The 20,072-nt window shown below is 26.6% G+C and overlaps 11 non-coding genes across 11 annotated transcripts; 7 read left to right on the forward strand and 4 right to left on the reverse strand.

Moving 5' to 3' along the window:
• The first annotated feature begins 1,702 nt into the window (after positions 1–1,702).
• On the forward strand, positions 1,703–1,785 carry Trnal-cag (transfer RNA leucine (anticodon CAG)). Its single transcript has one exon. It is a non-coding gene; the product is annotated as a tRNA-Leu (tRNA).
• A 1,578-nt stretch (positions 1,786–3,363) lies between these two features.
• Trnag-gcc (transfer RNA glycine (anticodon GCC)) lies at positions 3,364–3,434 on the forward strand. The gene has a single exon. It is a non-coding gene; the product is annotated as a tRNA-Gly (tRNA).
• A 2,866-nt stretch (positions 3,435–6,300) lies between these two features.
• On the reverse strand, positions 6,301–6,373 carry Trnar-ccu (transfer RNA arginine (anticodon CCU)). The gene has a single exon. It is a non-coding gene; the product is annotated as a tRNA-Arg (tRNA).
• Positions 6,374–7,732: 1,359 nt separating this feature from the next.
• Trnak-cuu (transfer RNA lysine (anticodon CUU)) lies at positions 7,733–7,805 on the forward strand. The gene has a single exon. It is a non-coding gene; the product is annotated as a tRNA-Lys (tRNA).
• A 297-nt stretch (positions 7,806–8,102) lies between these two features.
• Positions 8,103–8,173, reverse strand: Trnag-gcc (transfer RNA glycine (anticodon GCC)). The gene has a single exon. It is a non-coding gene; the product is annotated as a tRNA-Gly (tRNA).
• Positions 8,174–11,547: 3,374 nt separating this feature from the next.
• On the forward strand, positions 11,548–11,620 carry Trnak-cuu (transfer RNA lysine (anticodon CUU)). Its single transcript has one exon. It is a non-coding gene; the product is annotated as a tRNA-Lys (tRNA).
• Positions 11,621–16,876: 5,256 nt separating this feature from the next.
• Positions 16,877–16,950, forward strand: Trnai-aau (transfer RNA isoleucine (anticodon AAU)). The gene has a single exon. It is a non-coding gene; the product is annotated as a tRNA-Ile (tRNA).
• Positions 16,951–16,957: 7 nt separating this feature from the next.
• Trnad-guc (transfer RNA aspartic acid (anticodon GUC)) lies at positions 16,958–17,029 on the forward strand. The gene has a single exon. It is a non-coding gene; the product is annotated as a tRNA-Asp (tRNA).
• Positions 17,030–17,213: 184 nt separating this feature from the next.
• On the forward strand, positions 17,214–17,287 carry Trnan-guu (transfer RNA asparagine (anticodon GUU)). Its single transcript has one exon. It is a non-coding gene; the product is annotated as a tRNA-Asn (tRNA).
• Positions 17,288–18,651: 1,364 nt separating this feature from the next.
• Positions 18,652–18,723, reverse strand: Trnad-guc (transfer RNA aspartic acid (anticodon GUC)). The gene has a single exon. It is a non-coding gene; the product is annotated as a tRNA-Asp (tRNA).
• Positions 18,724–18,730: 7 nt separating this feature from the next.
• Positions 18,731–18,804, reverse strand: Trnai-aau (transfer RNA isoleucine (anticodon AAU)). The gene has a single exon. It is a non-coding gene; the product is annotated as a tRNA-Ile (tRNA).
• Between the last annotated feature and the right edge of the window lie 1,268 nt (positions 18,805–20,072).

Raw genomic sequence — 20,072 nt, forward strand, 5'->3', positions numbered from 1 at the left:
ATATTTTTTAAAAACTAAGGTACTAAAAATTTCTTAATATAATGTGTAATTTACATCATTTGCATTAAAAGTGGTAATAAGATTTAAACAACAAAATCATAAGTATGATAGCAAATTATCAGTATGATTTTTGGTAAAAGTTTGCTTAATTTTTGTATTTAATTAGTTCTAATCTAAAATTAGATGATGTTAATCTGGAAATACTTTTTATTATCTTTTGATTAAAATTAGTATGTAAATTTTCTGATTTATTTTATTTCGTTTCTTATAGAATAACTCATTAGTATGAAAGATTAGAAATAGCATTTGCTGAAAATATAAACTAACGTAATACGAGATAAGAATTTAACAAAAAATGCAGTTATACTAAGTTTATATAAAGTCATATACTTAATTTGCTATCATGTTTATATTTTATGCTTTGTTAAATCTTAATGCTACTTTTTATGCAAGTTAAATTTTTAATTTAACAGTGTTTTTGTACTTGTACGGTAATAATAGTTATTTTTAGTAAGTATAAATGTTTGTGCATTTTAATCACTAACATGAATAAATGAATATATAATTTTTATTTTACTAATCATGATGACAAACAATTGTGTATTAATTCAGGGTCGGCAAACTGGGATAAAATATTGCCCTAAAAGCTAAAGTTTAAGGCCTAAAGGTCTTTTTGAGCTCAAAACATACCTTTTCAATAACAGTAATAAGAAAAGTTTTTGTAATAAAACTAAAAAAATAATCTATTAATTTGATAAATACTTATTACTAGTACTCTAACATTGCTTATTTTGTCATATATTTATGAATAGTATTTTGAGTTGATTACTAAAAAAATTTGCAAAAAATGCCTTGGAAGTCTTTGTAGCAGGAAAATTGGACAGCAAAGTAGAAAAAGTTTGCCTACCTCTGTTCAAATTAGTAGTCCTAGTAGTATAAATAGTTATGACCATTGTGTTTTTTAGAGTTTACTTTTTCTGAGCATTGGCTAGCACTAGTGTATTTTATTAAATTATAAGCGTATAATTGTACTTGTTTTTTTTTTGTAATACTGTATGGAAACTTAGTTTTTAATAAATTTTTTGTACCCAACTTATAACAGTGTAACACAAAATTGTTACTAAAGTTTACTTTAGATTGAGTTTTTATCTTGATGAATTATACCTTTGTGTAACACAAGTTGTTATCATCGAAATTTAGTCGAAAGCCTGATTTAACCTACAGACTGTATGTTGACCAACCTTGTTTTATTTTTTCTATATAAACAAAATTTTGATTGAGTTGAGAATTAATAAACTTTCTTGTCAAATTAAGTTATATTATTTGAAATGCTGTGGTGGACATATTTTTTACAGGGTTGCCAAAAACCTGAAATCCTGGAAAACAACCTTTAAGTTTTTAGCTGAATTTTTTTTACATGTGGGCGCAAAAAAAACATTGTGCATGATTAAAAAAAAAGTTCAAGAAAGCTTACAAAAAGTCATAAAAATTCTACAATGTCAAAAAGTGGGTCCCATACAATTTGCATAGTAGTGGTTTTCAGAAAATCAAATGGTGCCAAAAAGAAAGTTTTTCGAAATCATCTAACATTTTGTACATGGTGTTTTTGTGGTATTTGCAAAATTTAAAAACTTTGTAAGCTGAAAACACCTGTATATATTGTCTTCTTAAAATATACCAGTCTACACGCATATTATCATCGGGCAGGATGGCCGAGTGGTCTAAGGCGCTGCGTTCAGGTCGCAGTCTACATTGTAGGCGCGGGTTCGAATCCCGCTCCTGTCACATTTTTATAAAAAGTTTGCTTGCTTTTAGCATTTTAATACTTTTTAAATTTATTTTTACCATCTTTAGCTGCTTTTTATATTGTTTGTATTGATAATTAAGATAAATTGTTGAATGTGATAAATAAATCTTTAGTAAACGATATAGTTTTAAAATTTTATTACAAGCATTGATTTGTAAATATTATTTTTAAAATAGGTGTTACAGTTTAGTTATTTACATGAAATTATCTATTGAAATTTCTTGACATTTTAACAGCTGCATTTGTAAAAATTTTTTGAAAAAATTTCAATTAACAAATAAGTTTATGATGCTTTAGCTAACTATTGTTTAAGTTTAAATTTTAATTCTTTTAATTTTGTAAAATTTAGTAAGAAATTTGTTTAAAAATAAAATAAATTTAATTTTATAACAGAACAAAGTAAGGTAAAGTTTGTTCTAATTTTTTTAATTCTCATTTTGTACTTCTTTTTTGTCAACGGATATAATTAGTATTGCTTTCATAAACTTCTTAATACATTTTTTGTGCTAGAACAAAGAAAAAAAATAAATTCACGTTTTCAAATTGAACAATTGTTGTTTGTTTAGTTTTTATGGTTTATGTTTGTTTTTAGAATTATTTTGTGTGTAAACTTTTTAGATGAAACCTTCAATTTTTAAAAAGAAAATGCTGCTACAAAAAGTTATACGGGTAAGTTTGAATTATTAAAATAGTTTGAATTAAGACTAGTTATAAAATTAAGTTTGTTTGAAAAAGTTTTTGTAAAATATATTACAGACTAAACTAACATATTAACAAAAAGTCCCTTTTTCATTTTGATTAAAAGTTTCCTAAAATAGTTAAAAACTTTCATTGAACAGAAAATTTTGTAGTACCCGACTTAATAACTTTTCTTTTTGATTTTTACCAAAAAACTATCAATTTTAAATTGACAGTACAGTTAAAACTTTATAACTTTTTCATATTTAAACAGTCTATAAAATTAAATGGTTTTTATACTTGAACTAATTAAGTTGATGTACTTGTAAAAGGGTTATGATTTTTAGAATATAGTACAAATTTAATTTAATATAATTTTGAAGTAATAGTTTTATTTCGATTGTTGTCTTTTAAATTTTTATTTAATTTGTCTTCAGTGTAATAAACAATGAAGATAGTTTTTATTTTCACTTAAGCCTATAAAGGTGGAATTATAATAAAAGTTTATATATTTTTAATCTAAAAATAATAGTGCCTTTACCTAAGTTTTTTATTTGATTGAAATACACATATTTTATATTTCCAACCAAAAACATTATATCTTTACTATAAACAAGAATAATTATTATTTATTGTGGTGTGAAAATTACTTTAATTTCAGTAAGCATAAAGAATTATAGGTCAGCCAACGTAAAATGTTCTTGTTTTTGAAAAAATAAACTTTTAGTACAGTTAACTTTTACGAAACAAGACCAATTAAAAGTAAAAAAAACAATATTATTTTACTACATATTGCTTTTAGTAGCATTTCGTAAACAGACACGAACACTAAGTAGCAATTTAAGTTTATGAACGCAAAAATGCCCTCATTTTCACAAGCATTGTTGGTTCAGTGGTAGAATTCTCGCCTGCCACGCGGGAGGCCCGGGTTCGATTCCCGGACAATGCATTTTTGATCAGAATATTTTGACTTAATATAATATTTATTAAGCAACAAGAATTTTTGCTTATGTGATCCCAAAAGTTGAAAATTATGTCGTAGACATTAACTTAATAAAACTTTTTATCATTACAATAAATAACAGTAAGAATATTTTAGTTTTAAGTGTCTCAAATCTTCCCTTGGTTGTGTGAAGTTCTTTGTGATTTTTTTGTCTTTATCGATCGTTTTAAATAAAAAAGTTATTTTTATTTAACAAAAAAATCTACAAATTTATTAGTAAACGTTATATTGTCTAAAGTACTTTCAAAATCTTCTTCAGTAGACAATTAGAACTGATTAATTCAAAATCTTCTTGCATATAAAAGTTCAAAAAAGGATATTATTACGTAACTATAAATCAAGTTTTAAGGTAAACTATGTTTTAAAAGTCTGTCTTTCAAAAGTTTTTCAAATAGTAAATCTTATTAGTATCTCTAGTTTAAACTCGCAAAAACTAATTGAAATAAAATAAATAAATAAATATGAAATAAAATCAAAGACAAAGAACTAAAAGAAATTAAATTGTTAAACTTTGATGTGTTTGATTTAATGTTTTATAATATTTTAGAATGTAAAATCAAAATAAAAAAATAAAAATAGTAATTAAAACAGTAATCGAGCTTATTGTTGGTTGAAGTTAAAAAATCAAAAATAAATAGAGTAAATAATCATAATAAATAAGTCTATAAAAGTAGTAAGGCGTATAACCTTAACTTGTTAAGTTATTTAGAAATGTATAATCAAAAAACTTTATAAATATTAAAACATGTTAAATAATAGTAACCTAGTCAATTATCTGTAAAGTGGTAATATAGTTTTGTTTATATTTATTGTTGCTTCGAGTTTATTGATCCATTTACTTTCTAAAAAATCTAAGTCTGAATAATTTTTAGTGGTGTCTACAAAGATAATTGAAAAAGCTTCTTTTAAATCTTTTTTTGATGTTTTGTGTTTTTTGGCTTAATGTATTTTAAGTGCTGCTCTATCACTAACATCATCTGTGGTTGTACTCTTCCAGATGTGTCTGTGAGAGCACCATCTTTGCGAAAAGGACGTGATTGTCTGGCCGACATAGAACTCTTCGCATTCACTACATTTCGCCGCATATATCCCAAAATTTTTTGCAATTTAAGTTTTTTTTCAATTTTATCGTTTTTCTGTTTTTTAACTTTACTAAGCTTGTTTTCTTTACCATTGTATCTTTGCAAAGCAAACATTTACCACAAGGGGATGAAATTCCTTCTTCATTATTAACTTCATGAGCTAATTTCTTGTAGTTAGTTAGTAAAGTTGCAATAGTGTGCGGTCGTTTGTATGTTATCATCACGTTTTGATTCAGTTGTTTTTCTCTTTCTGTTAATTTAAGCAAGTTTGGAAAGATTGTCGTCCAAATGCTTATGTTTTTGTTACTTTCCTTCGTTCTTTTTGATGGTGGTCTGAACCGATCTTTCCATTTTTCTGTTTTTTCCAGCATTTCTACAACTAAACCCTCGCAAAAGTATGATTTTATGCACTTATCTTTTAATAGTTTCAAAGCTTCTAAATAGTCACAATCCCGTTCACACAATCTTCTTAATCTTATAGATTCGCTAAATACAATAGATTTGTAAATTGAGCGAGGATGATAAGATCTTCCATTGATGTAAACCCTATTGATAGCGGTAGGCTTAATGTAGTTTCTTACATAAAACCCACCTTTTTCTTCTTCATCTATGATGTGATTGACATCTAAAAACTCCAACTCTTTGTTTTTACTTTGGTGAGAAATTTCTCTAAAAATAAGTTTTAAATCATACTTTTGAAACACAAATTTAAGTTTGTCTTTGATATTATCTGTGGTTGTTTTTGCTTGGGTGAAAAAGATAATGTCATCGATATAGCGCTTGAAAAGTATTGATGTTTTTAAAGTTTTTTTAACTTGTAATATTATATGATGTAGCGCAATATTGGCAATTGAAACAGAATTGTTATCTCCGGTAACAATTCCGTTTACTTGCGAATAGAATGATGTTCCGTTTTGCACTACTACATTTTCTAAACAAAACATTGTAAGATCGACTAAAGTTTTATTTACTTGTTTTGAATAGTTTGTGCATAAGCAACAATAGAAGCAACAATAAATATAAACAAAACTATATTACCACTTTACAGATAATTGACTAGGTTACTATTATTTAACATGTTTTAATATTTATAAAGTTTTTTGATTATACATTTCTAAATAACTTAACAAGTTAAGGTTATACGCCTTACTACTTTTATAGACTTATTTATTATGATTATTTACTCTATTTATTTTTGATTTTTTAACTTCAACCAACAATAAGCTCGATTACTGTTTTAATTACTATTTTTATTTTTTTATTTTGATTTTACATTCTAAAATATTATAAAACATTAAATCAAACACATCAAAGTTTAACAATTTAATTTCTTTTAGTTCTTTGTCTTTGATTTTATTTCATATTTATTTATTTATTTTATTTCAATTAGTTTTTGCGAGTTTAAACTAGAGATACTAATAAGATTTACTATTTGAAAAACTTTTGAAAGACAGACTTTTAAAACATAGTTTACCTTAAAACTTGATTTATAGTTACGTAATAATATCCTTTTTTATATGCAAGAAGATTTTGAATTAATCAGTTCTAATTGAGTACAATAAATAAGTATTCTCAAAACAAGGTCGAATAATTGTAATCTTTTTATCGTTCAATTTTAAAACCAAACAGCTTTTTTTTTAAATAACCAATAAAATGTATTTTTTGAGCCAGAAAAATACTATATTAATAAAAATAGTTTCTAGGACTGTTCAAAAAAAATTAAAAAGGTGCGCCCAACGTGGGGCTCGAACCCACGACCGTTGGATTAGGAGTTTAACGCTCTACCGACTGAGCTAGCCGGGCACGTCATAGTGAACATTATTGGTTTTATAAAGCCTTTGTGACGAAGCTATGACGTAATAATGCTTTTATGACGTCAAAAAGGGATCGTCCGGGATTTGAACCCGGGACCTCTCGCACCGAAAGAATCATAACCCTAGACCAGATTTCCTAAAGTGGAAAGTGGGCGATACCGCCTTCCTGGGGGCGATTTTAGTAAGTTGGGGGGCAATAATTAGTAAAGGGGGGGGGCAATTTTGAAACTTAAATTAGATACTCTTGAGTTGCAGATGAAGACCAAAAATTTTAAATGGTAGTCTTATTGGAGGGGGTAATAGCCTTTTTAATTTCTTCAAAGGGGGCAATTTGAAAAAAAAGTTTGAGAAACCCTGCCCTAGACCAACGAGCCATCTATCAGGGTAAGACTTTTTTGGTTATTATATCCAACAGATATTGTGACGTAACAACAAAAATTATTTTGTGTTATTAATCAAACTTTTTTGTTTCATTGTTATAGAAAGCCGGTCTTTTTATCTAATTATAATTAATAATAGTAGTTGTCGTTACAGCTCATATTGTCTACTTTAAATATTTAAAGTTCTAGAACTAAATCTAGTGATTTTTTTCGAAATTCCAGGTTATTACTTTAATCATATTCTATATTGTGATTTTTGAAAACAAATAAAATTATATCTTCATTATTTTTTTATATTTAACAGGTTTCCCAAACAACCTGAAATCCTGTAAAATAATGGAATATGAGAAATTTTCACAAAAAACTTTTACAAAAATCTTTAGATTTAGCTTAGAACTTCAAGTATTTAAAGTAGACAATATGAGCTGTAACGACAAGTAAAATTAATTATATTTAGATAAAAAGACCGTCTATGTATAACAATAAAACAAAAAAGTTAGATTAATACCACAAAATAATTTTTTTGTTACGTCACAATATCTGTCGGATATTAAAATCAAACAAGTCTTATCTTGACAGATGGCTCGTTGGTCTAGGGCAGAATTTCCCAATCGTTTTTTTCTAAATTCCCACCTTCTAAGAAATTAAAAAGGCTATTACCCCCTCCAATAAGACTACCATTTAAAATTTTTGGTCTTCATCTGCAACTCAAGAGTATCTAGTTTAAGTTTCAAAATTGCCCCCCCCCCTTTACTAATTATTGCCCCCCAACTTACTAAAATCGCCCCAAGGAAGGCGGTCTCGCCCACTTTCCACTTTAGGAAATCTGGTCTAGGGTTGTGATTCTTTCGGTGCGAGAGGTCCCGGGTTCAAATCCCGGACGATCCCTTTTTGACGTCATAAAAGCATTATTACATCATAGCTTCGTCACAAAGGCTTTATAAAACCAATAATGTTCACTATGACGTGCCCGGCTAGCTCAGTCGGTAGAGCGTTGGACTCTTAATCCAACGGTCGTGGGTTCGAGCCCCACGTTGGGCGCACCTTTTTAATTTTTTTTGAACAGTCCTAGAAACTATTTTTATTAATATAGTATTTTTCTGGCTCAAAAAATACATTTTATTGGTTATTTAAAAAAAAAGCTGTTTGGTTTTAAAATTGAACGATAAAAAGATTACAATTATTCGACCTTGTTTTGAGAATACTTATTTATTGTAATGATAAAAAGTTTTATTAAGTTAATGTCTACGACATAATTTTCAACTTTTGGGATCACATAAGCAAAAATTCTTGTTGCTTAATAAATATTATATTAAGTCAAAATATTCTGATCAAAAATGCATTGTCCGGGAATCGAACCCGGGCCTCCAGCGTGGCAGGCGAGAATTCTACCACTGAACCAACAATGCTTGTGAAAATGAGGGCATTTTTGCGTTCATAAACTTAAATTGCTACTTAGTGTTCGTGTCTGTTTACGAAATGCTACTAAAAGCAATATGTAGTAAAATAATATTGTTTTGTTTTACTTTTAATTGGTCTTGTTTCGTAAAAGTTGAAATTTTATTTTTTCAAAAACAAGAACATTTTACGTTGGCTGACCTATAATTTTTTATAATTACTAATACTAAAGTAATTTTCACATCACAATAATTAATAGTTATTCTTATTTGTAGTAAAGATACAATGTTTTTGGTTGGAAATATTAAAATATGTGCATTTCAATCAAATAAAATACTTAGGTAAAGGCACTATTATTTTTAGATAAAAAATAAATAAATCTTAAATATAAGTCCACCTATATCAGTTTAAGTAAAAATAAAAATTATTTCTAATCTGCATTACACTGACTACATAAAAAGTAAATAAATTAATTTGCTTAATTATTATATTATATTTGTTCTGCTTATTGATATCTGTTAAAAAAATATAAGTTCTGTTGAAGATAACTGAAATAGTTCTACTTGTTTAATTCTTATATGTCTTTTTTTAAGTTGACAAAGCAATATTTTTCCAGATTTATCATATAAAGTTTTCAATTATAAGTTGTCAGTAATAAATCTTTAAATTTTGGTTTGTTTGAGGTGCAGTTTTTAATACAACTCTTATTTGAATTTTGTAGTGTGTATTGTATAATTTTTATCTTTTAGCTGTAATCAAAACTAAACTTTGTGATATTAATATATACGCTTATGGTTAGGCTTAAAACTGTCTTGGATATTTTAAAAAATACTTGTGAATTAATTAAAAGATAATTTGGCTGATAAAAATATTTTTTCTTTAAAAATATAAATGCAGGTTAAGTTTGCCCAAAATCCAAGTAAATATTTTATGTGTACAAAACAAAAAAGCTACTTACTTACTAAACTACTATATAATTTTTATTCTTGTTATTAATAGTTAGATAGTTAGACTTTTAGGTAAATAACTTTTTTAGTTTAATATTATCAGTAGTTTTAATTCTGGTTAAACAAAACTTTTAACTCTCGAGTACTCATATAAATCAAGTAAGTTTATTTCATAATGTTTTACTGCTGCTTAATTAAATTTTGTTAATATTAATGTTCCTTTGTAGTTTTTAAACCTACGTAGTTTTTAAATAAATATTGTAACTTACTTTAACAAAACAGTGCAACAAAAAAATGTTTTTTATGAATTTATTTCTTAAGTTTTTTTTCAAGTTGTGTAGAACTTACACATGGATATATATGATAATTGCAACTTACACATGGCAATATAGGATATTTACATTATGTTCATTAACATAATACATATATTTCTTATAACTTGCAGTAAGCATAATTTAGTCTTTTTTTAGATACAGCATTGCAGAGTGGCTTGAAAGTAAACTAAATCCCGCAGTTAAATTCAAGTATATAAATTTTTGCAGTAAAAATAACAAAATTTCAATTTAAAGCTGTCAAGATTAAGTTTTATTAAAAAACCACACTGTTAAAATCTTAATAAAAGATTTTATATTATACTTAGTTTTAATATAAACTAGATTTGTAAAAATATCAAATATAAGTGAGTCTATAAAAATAAGTTTTAAAAGACTCATATTAAAAAGTGATGTAAAGTATAATAGTAGATAATAATAGTTGGTTATAAAAATTAATTGAAATTTTTATAGTATGGATAAAACATACAGAAAGGTAAAATTGAGAAAAGTTGTGTTGGGATATCCAAAGCACAACTACAAAACTGCCTAACTTCAAACTTCACATCAATCTAAAATTAAAAGGAGGTTTTACTTTCATTTATGTACAGTTAAACAACACAATACTATTAAATGTTACATTTAATAAAAACATTTACTCAAACTGATTTGGTTTAATTAAACAAAATATTCTTATATATTAGCAACAACTTTAAAAGCATAAATGTTTGTATTTGTTACTATGCAGGGTTGTCACTGAATTTTGGCAAATTTTCTAAAGATTTTCAAAATTTCTTCTAAGTTTTTTAAAGTACTTGTTTTGAGTCTTTTAATTAAAAGAATGAGAAGTTTTTCTACTTGACATGTAAACATTGTTAAAAATTCCAGGTTTTTCCAGATTTCTTTCAAAATTTCTCAAACTCAAAGTTTTTTCAGGTTTTTTTTGCCTAAATTATCAAATTTCAGGTTTTTTCAGGTTACAAAATAAAGTGGCACCCCTGTAATATAGCTAAAAAAATCTAAACCTAGAACTAAACAAAATAAATATCATAAACTATAGTGACATGTAAAGGAAGCTTTCTAAAATTCATTAAAAAACATATGAAAGAAAAACACAAACTGCTAACACTAAATCAAATAAATATTTAATAACTAGTAAATTCCTAACTTTTAGTATGAACAAACAAACCAAAAACAAGGAGTATTCCGTTAAAAAAAAATTCAACGTTGCTTCTGTCGTGAAAATCGACTCCTACTTGATGAATTGCAATTCCCAATACAACCAGTTCACGTAACATTTATTAGTTTCCAAAGACTTCAAATTATAAAAAGTAATAAAAGTACTTTTTGCAGAAAGTTATATAAAGTCTGAAGTTGTATTTGATAACCGATTTATTTTTAGCATGAATGTAACGTACAGACCGGTAACATTGAGAAAAGTTGTGTTGAGATATCCGAAGCACAACTACAAACTGCCTAATTCAAATTTGACACCAATCTCAACTATAAGCTAGTAAATGTCATTCAAACTTAATCGGAAGACCAACCACTTTAATTGTTAGTATAAATTAAAAACTAATAATTAATTTTCAATACACTTTTACTTAAATTAATAGTTTTTATAAAACTATATAGACTTATACAAACTGAATAATAATGTTTTATTCAAATGTCGTTAAGAAAGCAAATAATATTTATTAGTATAAAAAGAAACTTTAAATTATAGAGTATAGTTTATATTTTTTCCATTTGATAATAATTCGTTTAATTTTGATATTGAGCATAGTTGTATACAGGTTAAGTTTACTAAAACATTTATTTATATTACAGGTAATAATTATTTAAATAAAATCGCCTTTAATTGTTAATAAACTGAGCATAAATTTTACAGTTAAAATATAGCATAATCAAGTAAAAAATCTGAATTAGAAGTAAAACAAATTAAAAATATTGAAGATAAAACATTAAATTAAATTTTAACTTTCAAAACTACCAACACATTGATGTACACAGTTTAATGATGTATAAGTTAAGATTTTGCATTTTATAGCTTCAAAACTTAAAAGTTATGCTATAGTGACGTAATAATCACTTTTATATACGTAATAATCAAAATTTTCGGCGTGAGCCTGGCTAGCTCAGTCGGTAGAGCGTTGGACCCTTAATCCAACGGTCAGGGGTTCAAGTCCCCTGTCAGGCTCCCTTCTTCTCTCTTAAAATGATGACTAGTCTAACTATTACTCAAATGTTATTAAATACACATTATTGCTCTCTTTGCTAGTTATATATATATTTTCAAATCATGATATTAGCTACGCTTATGATTAAGTATAAATTGTAAATAAATTTAATTTATATTAGTAAATAGATAAACTAACTTTTTTGTATTTAAATGTAATTTTGCAGGTATTTTTTGGTATAATTTCTTTTTATAAACAATATTTTTTTATTATATAACATATTAGATTTATAAAAAATAAGCCAAATTTTTAAATATATTTTGTAATGGAAATAGATTTTAAAACAAAATGCAGTAAGTAAAAATAAATCATTTAGTTGTACCTACAAAATAATCAACTTCTTAAAACTTAAAATACTAGCTGTTAGTTAACTTTTAATCTCAGTTTAACTTGTTTAGCTATTTTAATATTTGTATGTACTAATTGAAATAAATAGAATTAGGCAAGTATCTATTAGTTTTGTAAATTAATATTACAATTTATTTTTAAATGTTTAATTAAAAAAAAAACAAAACAAAATTTTGAATTAAATGTTTTAGTGTTGAAAGTCTACAATCATTTTAGTAGATTTAAAGATTTGTTAGATGAAATACAAGCGCAGTTAAATGTGATAACACATAGTCAATTTTTAATATGTAATTTATTACATTAAAGAATTAAATAGCTAACAAAAGTTAGATATATATATATATATATATATGTAATGATATTAACATCTCATTTTCGTATTTTAAAGCGGATGTTGTAAACTGTTTTACGCAGATTTCGTGACGTACTTCCAGTATTTAAAAACAAACATTTTTATTATTTTAAGGAGTTAATTTCATTCCGACGAGTATATATCGGCGTTTGTCTTTCAAATACGCGTAAAAGTTGGTTGCAAAGTTATTTCGCGGTACGATCTAGTTACGATTAAGTTCAACGTTTTACTTCAATTTTCGAGAATAAAGAAAACGTCTACTCGCGGAGTTGATGTTAGTATTTTATATAACTTTACGATTGTTAATAATTTTGATAGATTTTATTTGTGTCGTGATTTAATAGTTTCTTTCTTCAGAACTAAGAATTATTATTGAAAATAAAGTAAATTGCATTTATTCAAAGTGTGTTTTATTCATAACTTAGGAATAAGTTTGTAACTATATTAAACTAGCTCGAAATTAAAGTCCTAATTGTTTAAAGTGGAAACCACGCAGTGTCTTTTAAGAACCTTGAATTTTCTGGTTAGGAATCGTTAAGCAGTCAACAAAATAAATGCACACAAACAACAATGACGATATCAATTTTAATAATTTTCATCAAGCAGAGATGATGAAAGATAATGCTGAATTTTATCCGTCAAACAGCATTCAACAACAATTTAGAAAAGCAAGCGAAGTTAAGCAGCTAACAAATGAAGAAGAGTTAAGAGCTTTGCAAATGCAAATAAAAAAGTTAAATAATAGATTAAAGCAGTCTAGATCACCACATTTCGAACGTGCGATGCTAGAAAAACGCGAACCTTTTTACGATGATTACGAAAATAGTAATCAAAATAATTTTAATAACTTTAGCGACACATTTAAGGCGCAAAGACTAAGTAAAAAGTTTAAAAGGTTAGACTTTGTAAGAAACCCTCGTGATATTATTAGTTTTTTCGAAGAGGAAATGTTAAATGAAAATATTTCTAGTAATACAGAAAAGTATAAATTTTTAACTGATTTTTGGCCGAGAGAAGAGTTGTCAGACTATTATAAAATGACAGAACGAGGTGAAAGAAATTACAGTTCTTTAAGAAACTTTTTTATTAATAGGGACAATCAGTTAGCTGAAATTTTAGATAAAATTCCAATTTGGAATGAGTGTACAAACTTTAATAAAATATTTGCTACAGCCGTAAGTTGGGCCAAATGTCGAGAACAGGACAGAATTAAGTTTTTTCTTGCATACTTAATGCCCTTTTCGATTAAAGATAAGATTAGGGATTATTTTGATGAAAGCTTATAAGTTTTTAAAAGAAAAGGACAAGCCATATGGAATGCTTATAAAGAAAACGCATTAATACCTAAGCAAGTTAATTACAATAGACTACAGCAGTATGAGCAAAGTCAGCATAGGTCTAAAATAAATTACCATAAGCGAGTTCGTCCTAATTATCAACAAAATTTTCATTTTAGAGATAATGGTATTAATCATGATTACAATTATCGTCAACATAACCAAGATAGAGATAGTTTTAAACCAAGAAAATCATACAATGGGAATAGTAGTAATAATGTTAACATAGCACAGTGTTTGTCATGTCATCAATACTTACCTACAAAAACATTTAACATAACTAAGGCGTCACAAACAGCCAAAGAAAAAGCTCAGGTAATCAAAAAAACAATAGCGATTGGAGTAACTGGTCAAGTAGTATGGTTTAATGTTTGCAAAGGTTACGGTTTTATTCATCGTGATGATCAGAACAGCGATATTTTTGTTCATTATACAGCTATCATCAAAAACAACCCGAACAAATTCTTAAGGTCTCTTGCACAAGGGGAAAAAGTCCAGTTTGATATTGTTGTAGGTAAAAATAACATGTCAGAAGCCGCAAACGTGACAGGTCCTAATGGTAAAACAGTTCAAGGGTCTAAGTATGCTGTAGATAAGAATTCAAACTACAACCAAAAATCTAAACAAAAAATATTTGACGCAAACCATCATTCTAGTGGCTTCCAACAGCAGAAAATAAAAGCTAATAGAGCTTATAAGCAAGCTGTTGCTTTTACAGCAAAACAAGGTAAACTTAGCAAAGAAAAACATCAGAAACAACATCAGAAAAATAGCAGTTACAATAAAAAATATGATAGCGAGCCAAAACATAAAGTGCCAACAGTGCAGCTTAAAAGTTATAAACAAGATTCAGGTTATTATAATTCTTCAAAAACAAAATCAGAAACTAGTGTATCAAGCAACATATTAGCTAAAGAGAAAAACAATTTGACGGTACTTAATTCCTTTGACAAAAAAGAAATTACAACACAGAATAAAAAAGAGTCAGAATTACTAATAGCAGGTCTAAAACTTTTAACATTTATCATAAAGCCTTTTGAAGATAAAATATAAATATTTTCACAAAACTAACGAAACAGACTTTAATAAAGGTAAAAAGTTGTAACTTTTTATTAACATGAAAATCTATTTTAAATTTATTCAAACTCAGATAATATTTTTAAGAATTTAAACTGAAAGAAACTATTAAGTCTATTTATTTTGTGTTCTTTTCTGATAAAATTTCTGAATTGTAAAAGTTTATAGCTTTTTTACTTTAAATGATGTGTTATAAAGTTTTTTATATTTCAAATTACAGTTTAGTAATTGAACTATTAATCAAAAGCTAAGACGTAACAACTATATAATAAAAAAGTTTTATAAGCCTATTTTTATATTGAAATTTTAGTAACTACATTTTACTCTAACTTTAAAACAAAACTGATTTATCAGATTTTTTGCTCGTAAAATAATCAAGTTCAAGTTTAAAGCTTTCAAATTCGACTCGTGATAAATTTTTCCTATGAATTTTGAATTTAAAAGTACTTTTAACTCCCATTTAGTTTTGACTGTTAACGATCGAAAAAAAGCACTCGCTAAATTTTTCTCTTTATAAATTTCTATAATGCTTAAGTTTTGTGTTGCTTTAATAGAAATATTATATACTTGAATCCTTTAAAAGTTTGTGCATGAAAATACTACTTATTGTTTTGTAAAATATTTTAAAGAAAATGTTTTCTGTTTTGTTTATTAAAGTTTGCGAGTTGAATATTAAGAACATATGTTTTTCTAAGTTAAAAACAAAATTAAAGTTTTTCATGTTTTTTAAACTATTAATTTTCTTTTAATGCATCTTTAAATGCTTAAATTTTTTGTTTTGTATAAAATAATGGGTTTGAAAGTAAATACTGACAGTTTCGTTATTGTCTTGTGGCATAATAACATAGTAGTTTTTACTAAACTTTCTTGAAAGAATATCTCAACTTTTTTTTTTGAGCCGCGTATTTTTGAAATGAATACTATAATGATGGACAATGAAAAGATGAATTTTTTCTATGTCAACAAGTGACTTCGATGAATTTTTGAATTTGAAGTTTAGAGAAGAACAAGCGAATTAAAACAATTCTTTCCTGCTAAATAAACCACCGTAGAAGAAAACGGAAGAGAAATGCCGGAATACAACAAGACCGAGGACAACAAGCCCAAGGACAAGAACCCCGAAGAAAAGAAGCCAACTAAATGACTATCATTGAACTTTGTCTTCATGTTGTGTTTTATCTAAGTTTTTGTAAATTATGTATTTTTTGAGATAATAAGTTATTCAGTTTCTTTTTTTTACTTTTTTTTTTGACGCGGCCTTTTAAAAATTATAAAAAAGTTTAAAGTTAAGTAGGGTTTTAAGGATTTAAATTATTTAAAACCAGGCTTTAAACGTTAAAATTGAAAATTTAAAAAGAAACAATGTAATGATATTAACATCTCATTTTCGTATTTTAAAGCGGATGTTGTAAACTGTTTTACGCAGATTTCGTGACGTACTTCCAGTATTTAAAAACAAACATTTTTATTATTTTAAGGAGTTAATTTCATTCCGACGAGTATATATCGGCGTTTGTCTTTCAAATACGCGTAAAAGTTGGTTGCAAAGTTATTTCGCGGTACGATCTAGTTACGATTAAGTTCAACGTTTTACTTCAATTTTCGAGAATAAAGAAAACGTCTACTCGCGGAGTTGATGTTAGTATTTTATATAACTTTACGATTGTTAATAATTTTGATAGATTTTATTTGTGTCGTGATTTAATAGTTTCTTTCTTCAGAACTAAGAATTATTATTGAAAATAAAGTAAATTGCATTTATTCAAAGTGTGTTTTATTCATAACTTAGGAATAAGTTTGTAACTATATTAAACTAGCTCGAAATTAAAGTCCTAATTGTTTAAATATAAACTAAATTACTTAAGTGTATTATTAATGTTTGATTTTAGATTATTTACTTCAACAAGAAAACGGGTTGTGAAACATCATTAATTTCGAACCATAGCATAAGTGTAATAAAATTAAGTTAAATTTAAGACTTCACAACTATATATGTGGTAATTATAAAAAACAATATTTTATCAAAATAATTGTTGATGGTGTCATTACGTCATAATACGCTAGTCAGAATTATAATCCTTAATAATGCGTTTTGAACGTGTGGCCGGTTAGCTCAGTTGGTTAGAGCGTCGTGCTAATAACGCGAATGTCGCGGGTTCGATCCCCGTACTGGCCACATCTCATCCTCGTTAGTATAGTGGTGAGTATTCCCGCCTGTCACGCGGGCGACCGGGGTTCGATTCCCCGACGGGGAGACTTTTAGCCTACTAATTTCATTAAAGTTGGTTATGTTGTCCATTAATTAGTGAAGTACAACAATTATAATTTTTGTAACTCATATAAAAAAAATTTCAGTTTTTAAATGATATTTAACACGTTGAAGTATTACAGTAAAAAACAACTTTAGTTGATAAAGAAAATAATGAGTCATCACCATAAGTCTTCGTGGCGCAATCGGTTAGCGCGTTCGACTGTTAATCGAAAGGTTGGTGGTTCGAGCCCACCCGAGGACGTTGTTTTGTTTATTTAGTTTTGAAGCATAAGTTAAAATTTCACATTGAGTGTCTTTTTGTACTTCGTCATTTTTACAGTAGTATGTAGTTAGTTAGTTCAAACATCTAATTCTTTACATTGAGTTTTTGTTATTTGGTTGGTTATTTGAGATATGTTGATGATTGTTTTGTGTTTGTCAGAAGCATTGAAAGTGATCTGTGAAACTATTTTAAATGTGATTTTTAATAAACTTTATATAATGATAAGGAAAATGTTTATTTTTATCAGCGGTTTTTAATTTTTTTTTATGTTTTAATCCTGTTTAGAAAGTTATTACCAAATTTACCGCATATATACAAAATATACAAAATAGTGTTTAATTTTGAGAAAAAACTAGGTTTTTTGAACTTAAAGCTTAAAAATATTAAAAATTGTAAAAATTAAAATGTTTATTTAACTTTAAGAATTACAGTTAAATAGTAACTTATAATTAAAACGACGATTAAAAAACATTTATTTACACAACTTGTAGTTAAGAAATTTTGCCTCCTAAAACAAGTTAATTAACCCCAAAGAGTAAATTTTTACAGGTTTAGAACCACTGATCTACATGAAATACTTTTTGTGTCAAATCAAAATTTTATTATTTTACATGTAAAAACTGTTTAAAATTTCAGGTTTTTCCATGTTATTTTAGCCTAAATTCTCAAGTTCTATGTTTTTCCAGGTTTTGTGGCAACCCTGAGTATACTTGATAAAAGGTAGATACCAGGGTATACCTTTTTATTAAGTATAAATTATTATTTACAACTTAAATTTTGCATATGAAAACTTATTAATATTTAAGGTCCAGGGCTAAAACGGTTTAACTTATCTTGGTGTATCATCTTTTTAATCAAGTTATTATTTAGATGAAACTGAAGGTAAAAAGTTATTTTAAAAAGAAACTTTTGAAGATTAAATAATAAGAATGTTTCTTTATCAGTGACAAAACAAAAACTCAATGTAAAGAGTTAGATGTTTGAGCTATATAACTAACTACATAGTATTGAAAAAATGATGAAGTACAAAAAGACACTCAGTGTAAAAACTTTACTTATGCTTCAAAACTAAATAGACAAAAGAACGTCCTCGGGTGGGCTCGAACCACCAACCTTTCGGTTAACAGTCGAACGCGCTAACCGATTGCGCCACGAAGACTTATGGTGATGACTCATTATTTTCTTTATCAACTAAAGTTGTTTTTTACTGTAATACTTCAACGTGTTAAATATCATTTAAAAACTGAAATTTTTTTTATATGAGTTACAAAAATTATAATTGTTGTACTTCACTAATTAATGGACAACATAACCAACTTTAATGAAATTAGTAGGCTAAAAGTCTCCCCGTCGGGGAATCGAACCCCGGTCGCCCGCGTGACAGGCGGGAATACTCACCACTATACTAACGAGGATGAGATGTGGCCAGTACGGGGATCGAACCCGCGACATTCGCGTTATTAGCACGACGCTCTAACCAACTGAGCTAACCGGCCACACGTTCAAAACGCATTATTAAGGATTATAATTCTGACTAGCGTATTATGACGTAATAACACCATCAACAATTATTTTGATAAAATATTGTTTTTTATAATTACCACATATATAGTTGTGAAGTCTTAAATTTAACTTAATTTTATTACACTTATGCTATGGTTCGAAATTAATGATGTTTCACAACCCGTTTTCTTGTTGAAGTAACTAATTTAAGATCAAACATAAATAATACACTTTTGTAATTTAATGTATATATATATATATATATATATATATATATATATATCTAAACTTTGTTAGCTATTTAATTCTTTAATGTAATAAATTACATATTAAAAATTGAATATGTGTTATCACATTTAACTATGCTTGTATTTAATCAAATAAATCTTTCAAAACTGATAAAATTCTTGTAGACTTTCAACACTAAAACATTTAATTCAAAATTATGTGTGATTTTTTTTAAATTAAAAATTTGAAAATAAATTATAATATTACTTTACAAAACTAAAAGATACTTGCTTATTTTCTACTTATTTTAATTAGTAAATATAAATATTAAAAATAGCTAAACAAGTTAAACTGAGATTAAAAGTTAACTAATAGCTAGTATTTTAATTTTTAAGAAGTTGACTATTTTGTAGTTACAGCCAAAAGATTTATTTTTACCTACTGCATTTTGTTTTATAACCTATTTCCAATACAAAATATATTTAAAAAATTGGCTTATTTTTTATAAATCTAATATGTTATAAAACAAAAAAATATTTTGTAAAAAGAAATTATCTATCACAAATTTACCAGCATAACTACATTTAAATACAAAAGAGTTAGGTTATCTATTTACTATTACAAATTAAATATATTATACAATTTATATTTAATCATAAGCGTAGCTAATATCATGAATTAATAAAATATATATAACTAGCAATGAGAGCAATAATGTATATTTAATAACATTTGAGTAATAGTTAAACTAGTCATCATTTTAAGAGAGAAAAACGAAGCCTGACAGGGGACTTGAACCCCTGACCGTTGGATTAAAGGCCCAACGCTCTACCGACTGAGCTAGCCAGGCTGACGCTTAAAATTTTAATTATTACGTATATAAAAGTGATTATTACGTCACTTTAGCATAACTTTGAAGTTTTGAAGCTATAAAATGCAAAATCTTAACTGTTATATATCATTAAACTGTGTACATCAATTTTTTGGTAGTTTTGAAAGTTAAAATTTAATTTAATGTTTTATCTTCAATATT

The sequence above is a fragment of the Thalia democratica genome, chromosome 6 (assembly GCF_965202585.1).
Source record: "Thalia democratica chromosome 6, ktThaDemo2.hap1.1, whole genome shotgun sequence".
NCBI lineage: Eukaryota > Metazoa > Chordata > Thaliacea > Salpida > Salpidae > Thalia > Thalia democratica.